This window comes from Lissotriton vulgaris, chromosome 2_2, assembly GCF_964263255.1.
Source record: "Lissotriton vulgaris chromosome 2_2, aLisVul1.2, whole genome shotgun sequence".
Classification (NCBI taxonomy): Eukaryota; Metazoa; Chordata; class Amphibia; order Caudata; family Salamandridae; genus Lissotriton; species Lissotriton vulgaris.
The window spans coordinates 167717049-167722984 of NC_141688.1; the positions used below are offsets into that span (position 1 = coordinate 167717049).

General features: G+C 41.6%; 1 pseudogene; it reads right to left on the reverse strand.

Annotated features, from left to right (window-relative positions):
* Positions 1–2971: 2971 nt before the first annotated feature.
* On the reverse strand, positions 2972–5004 carry LOC147729187 (uncharacterized; annotated as a pseudogene).
* Positions 5005–5936: the final 932 nt, after the last annotated feature.

Here is a 5936-nt window from a genome sequence, read left to right on the forward strand (position 1 = left end):
TTAGGGCCACTTATAGCCCTGAAGCAGAGCCAAAGCCTACAGAAGGTCTCAGGACAGACTGTAACTTAACCTTCAGCCTGCTATTTCTCAGCTACCCTTAAATAAGGCACCAGGGCCCGATGGGGTTCCTGGTGAACTATACAAGGATTGTCTAGATTTGTGGTCCCCAATGCTGACAGTGCACTTAAACTCTGTTGTTTCTAGCCATCTTCCCTCAACATGGCCCCAGTCTATAATAGTCCCAGTCTTTAGAAAGGGCAACAGATCAGACGCGGCCTGTCTTAGACCTATTTCCCTCATAGACTCGGAGGTGAAAGTAGTTGGTAGGATCCTATTAAATCCCCTCATGCACTGGGCCGAAGAGCGAGACTTTATGTCTGACCTCCAGTATGGGTTTGGTCCTGGACAGGGAACAATAGAAAAGACTTTGAATCTCTATCTTTTTACCTGCAAGTATAACAAGGCCATGAAGAGTGCCATCAATCTGGCTTCAATGGACCTTAGTTTGGCCTTTGATAGAGTCAATCGCTCTAATCTCTGGTTAATGATGGGTCAGATGGAGGTTTATATTGTTTTAATTAACTTCCTGCACCATTTGCACTACGGCCTGTCTGCCAGTGTTAGGTTTGGCCCCAATAGGGTATGCACTAAGCACTTTTAAGTCCACCAAGGGGTATGGCAGGGTTGCATTTTAGAGAAATGTAAATACCTAAGCAATTATACATTTATTAACATTGTAAATCTTTTAGATATATACGTCTCTCAAGTACATTTCAATTATAAACTCAGTGTAACAATCAATAGAAAAAAATGTCAAAGGTAGATTGTTCTATTTAAAAATATATATCAAAGATTTACAATGTTAATAAATGTTTAATTGCCTAGGAATTTACATTTTACTGAATTAGTCCCATGCTCTAGGAATTGCTGTACCAATTCGTCAGGGGGTCCTTGTTATTTTCACTAGGGTTACATTTTAGCTACTTTTTTATTTATATTTTCCAACAACGGTTTAGAGCAGGTCCTTACTGTTGCGGGTCTTGATGCCCCCATGGTAGGCGGCTCCCCCATTCCTGCTCTATTGTATGTGAACAGTACAATTTTAATGGCCTGTACTGCTTAATGCTTCTTTTTCTTTTTATTAATTTTAAGTACAGTCTTGCCCTATCCAACAACTTTTCTAAATCACATTATGAGTGTTGGCCCTGCAAAAAAGAGAACAATTAAATATGTAATAGATGCCCAGCACATCAGAAAGGTGGATAAGTTCAAGTACCTGGGGATACAACTGGATTATGAGTTTAATTGGCACTCGCTCATTAGACAAAATGTTTCCTCTTTTATCAGGGCAATATTTGGTGTCCGGGATTTTTACAGCTGATTACAGGGCTAAGCATATACATCCAAATTCATACATTTTAAAAAACATATAATACAATGTAATAAATAAGACCAATAATACATCAAACATCTACAATTAAAAGTAAGTTAAAAAATTCCATTAAAATCATAAAAGCAATAACCTAGTGTGTTATGGCTGCAGAATATCTGGATAAGGCCAGGTGGCCTCACTCCAAGTTGCAGAAAATATATTTTTTAGGAGTCTCTTGGGCATTTCTCAAAGCACACCTTACAAAATCGTTCATGAAGAACTAGGTTTGGATTACTTAACTGATCACCTTTGGCTTATTCCATTAAAACTCTGGAACTCGATCTGAACAAAAGAGGAGCTGGGCTTTAGCAGACTGATCTGCCAAGACAGCTTAAATTAGACAAACCCTTACAGATTCCGAGGCTGGCATATGTCACACGAACCTTGAGGGCTATAGGGAGGCCAGATATGTTTGGCAAAACTACAAGTATAACTTGCACAGATGGTAATTAGGTTGAATCTGCATTTATGGACAAACTCAGGTCAGAACGCGAAGATGTTGCTTTAACAAAACACTCAATGAGACATGCACTGCTGGGGAAAACCATTAGTGATATTGAACCGTATCTGACTTGGGATATACCTTGCCATCATCGCCGTTTGTTGAGTTATTTTAGATAACATTTATTTCACCGACTGGTCCCCTTTAACAGTGGCTGTTTTAGATACTCAGATTTGCCCCTCGATCAAAGATGCATTACATGTGGTTATGTTTTTCCCAAAATATAGCTACCTGCAACACAATTTTATACCCTCACTTTTATCACCGTTCAATTTTAACCAAGTCAGGCCAGCCTAACTCATTTTACAGTTGTTGAATTTACCTTTTAACTGCTTTTTCCTTGTACGTTTTCTGGTGGGAGTTTTAAAATATGGATGACTATGATACTGATGTTCTGTGTGGTTTTTAAATGCCTTGTCTTTTGTGAAATTATCCATATAATCGAATAAAGATTGTGATGATGATGATGATGACTATGACTATGACTCTGCTGCCATACAGAATGGACAGATTGTTCATGTGGCAATGATGTCACTTCATGGTCTTGCAGCCATGACAGGACATATGAACATCTTTCCTTGTAAACTCACACATTACTGTAGAGAGAGTAGTAGACTTCCGCAATGTCATCATAGTATGTCATGGATGTTTGTTTCCAGACTTCTAAGGTAAATTTGTTCATGAATAATCGGTTGTATAAGCTAATGTATATGATACGTGACATCATCATTATGGGTTTTGTGACTAGAGCAAGGTGTTCTGCTACTCTGAAGTGTGCCTCAGTCATCTTTGGAGGCTGTATGTATTAACTGCTGTGCTGAGATCTGGCATTTGGGATGATATTGTGTACCATAGTAAATTGTGGTACATTTGAAGAAAAGAAAAAGCTCAGAAGAAAACTTTCTAGATGTAAGGTTTGGAGTGCAGTCCAGTTTCCACTAGCAAAGTCTTACATACTCCTCACATCAGTTGCTGGAGTGGTGTATGGGAACAGTCAACTACTTGTAGGAATTATTTCACACAGACAGACATTATGGTCAAGGTGGACCACTGGCCAGCTTTGAGGTTTTGGAAATCTTCCCTCTTTGGTGTTTAGGTAGATATCCCCTATTCCTGACTTAGATGGGATCTGGAGTTGCAGAATCTTGTGTGTCTGCACGCGTGTCCTCTTCAAATGGAACATCCCATCCTCTGGCTGCTGCTGATGTTGATGGCTGTGCTTAACTTGGACCAGGGTCTGTGGTTGATGAGGGTGTGAAAGGCCTGCTGACATTGTCATTGATGTCCCGCAGGACACTGACCAAAGAGGCCACCTATATGCACAAACTATAGAGATGTTGCTAAATAGCCTCCAGCCTATGGTCACTGGACTGGTGCAGCTCCGTCATTTCCCTCAGGACAGACACTACCTGGTCAAAGCACCATGAGAGTCTTGGTAAAAACCCATTACTTGAGATAAGGCAGGCTCCGCATTCATATCGTCCGTGGGCTCAGCTGGGCACACCACATGTCTCCTTTCCTCAAGTATGTGACAAATGTCAGTTCCTCAAGCATGATACTGCCTTCTGCCAATCGGTCGATACTCCTCAGTGTCTGTGATTGTGTTCATCACATGAGGCTGTGGTACAGGTCAGTAAGTTATTGAGCCACCTGTACTTGGGGCACGGGTTGTGGTTCGTGACACAACAGCTGTGGTGGTTGAAGGTGTGAGCCCAGTGACGCCAACTGAGTCCGTCTGCTCCACAGGCTGGATGTCAATCTCTTCAGTGTCCTTAAACGGGTTGGGCACGATTCTCCTTCCAGTGCGTCTGACTACACTAGCAGTTGCCCTTGCACAGGACTGGTTACTGCTACTCGGTCCCGCCTCCTCAGTGTCTGTGTTGATGTTACCTACCGGAGCAGGCGGTACTGGTAACTACGGATGGGTCTGCTATACTAGGGGCACTGGTTCTGGATGTTGTTGTATCACCTGTGGTGGTTGGAGTTGTGTGCTAAATTTGAAAAACTGAGTCTGTCTGACTGAGCAGCCCAGAAGTGGCAGGAGTGTTGTCATCGTCCACGTCTACGACGTCAGTGTCATCACTGAGGGCTTCTTGAGTATCTTCCGGTTCAGTGTTTTGACTCTGCTCACTGGCCTGACTCTGACGTGCATCAGGGGTATGCTCCTCTGTGAAAGAAAGCACAAATATTATTTTGAAATAGACTTGTTATCTGAGGGTGGACATATTCTAACCTACAACTTTGATGTGTGCAGTTACAAGAGCTTACTGACACACACTGATATCTACTGTAGTGTTATTTGAAATCACATACAACATCTCATTCATTGGCATGCAACATATACATTTCCCATGCTCTGCGTTGTGACTGGTGGGGCACTTTCAAGTGCATCCAGCAGACAATCAGTTTGCTGTGTAGTTGCCACACATTACATTTTGTAAGACAGGTAATTATTTTTTTTATTGTACCTGACAAATGGACCAGTGCGTCAATATACTATGTTGATCCAACAAAGTATTTCCACCCTCGCCCTACCTGTACCATAAAGAATGAACTAAATTATTTTTTTACCACTGTTGTGTTTGGATATGGATTGTGTGCCTGTCTTCTGTTTGTTGATATGTCCAGTCTTCACAGGCTAGAAATTGTTGATGACCTTGTTTCGCATTTAATGACCAAACGTTGCAGCACTATGCTCCTATATCATCTGTTTAATGCTTTTCCAATGGCTGAGGTCAGACTGCTTTGTGATTCACAGGAATGTTGGTATGCGATTGGGAATGACTTTAGTCTGGGAGCTGACCGGGCTCCTATGATATTCAAACAGGGTCTCGTTGCCTACTCCACACGGGGGAGAGGGAGTGTATCGTGACCTGCCATTCCTGCTTTGAACGGACATTTCCGTTCAACTAGGAGCCCTCAGTGTCAGACTAGGTAAACAGTATGTACCTCTCAATTCTGGTTGCTTGAACTTCAAGAGGCAGGTGCTATGAATGTTTAGTGAAACACATTCATTGTTGCACACAGTCATCTTTTTTGCAGACTGTAAATTTGTAAACTCAGTGTTCATACTTCATAGAAGTAAGGAATCTGCTTTTTAGACATAGGTTATCAGTTTAGGCTATGACTGATACCTATGTACTGTGTTCAGAGTTTAATTAGTTTGAGAGTTGACTGTGTGTTTGGTCTCTCTATGTAGTGGCTAATCATAAATAAATAAAGTTTTTTCATATTTCTACTGTTCATCAATAGAGTCATCATCTATGTTCCTGCTTGAAGGACATTTGCTTCAATTGTGTAGTGACATGAAGCTGCAGATATTTGGCATCCTGGTTTTGAGAGAATTCGAGCATCATTGGTCCCTTACATTTAGACCTGCCTGATTTGGATCCATACAGCCTGCTTTCCACTGATTATGATGACCCTTTCAGTGGTCATTGGATCTTTGCTTATGTACCTACCTCGGGTGCCCAGGACTTTGTGCTGCTGATGAGTCCTTTACTGAATCATTATCTAGTCTGTTGCTCTGGCTTGCCATTGCTCCATCATGCGAGGTTGTAGCCACTAGTCTTACTTGAAGGTAGTGCATCGACACCAAGCAGCCTGATTGGGTGGTCGACTGGCATGTTTGGAGGCCGGTTGTCACCTATCCCAGGATGAGTGGGCGTTCAGGATCATGTCTGTAATTTGGAGTTCATACAAAGGGCAGTGGAATTTCTTATGCATCCGAAACTGATTCAGGTTTGCAACGTCTGTAACTTCGATTCGCAAATGGATCAATGGATTGTTAAAGAATTTTGGGATTGAGAGATATACTTACCATTGATTTACTTCAAAAGTAAAAATGTTTGCAGAAGTATGTTTGAATCAGTACATTTACTGACACTTTCTCAGGCAATTCATATTCACTGGTCGATTAGTCAAAGGGGGAGGTTACTCTGCTTAATTCCTTCATCAATATTGCACTCACTGATTTGTATACCTATCCGTCTGCAGTTCTTT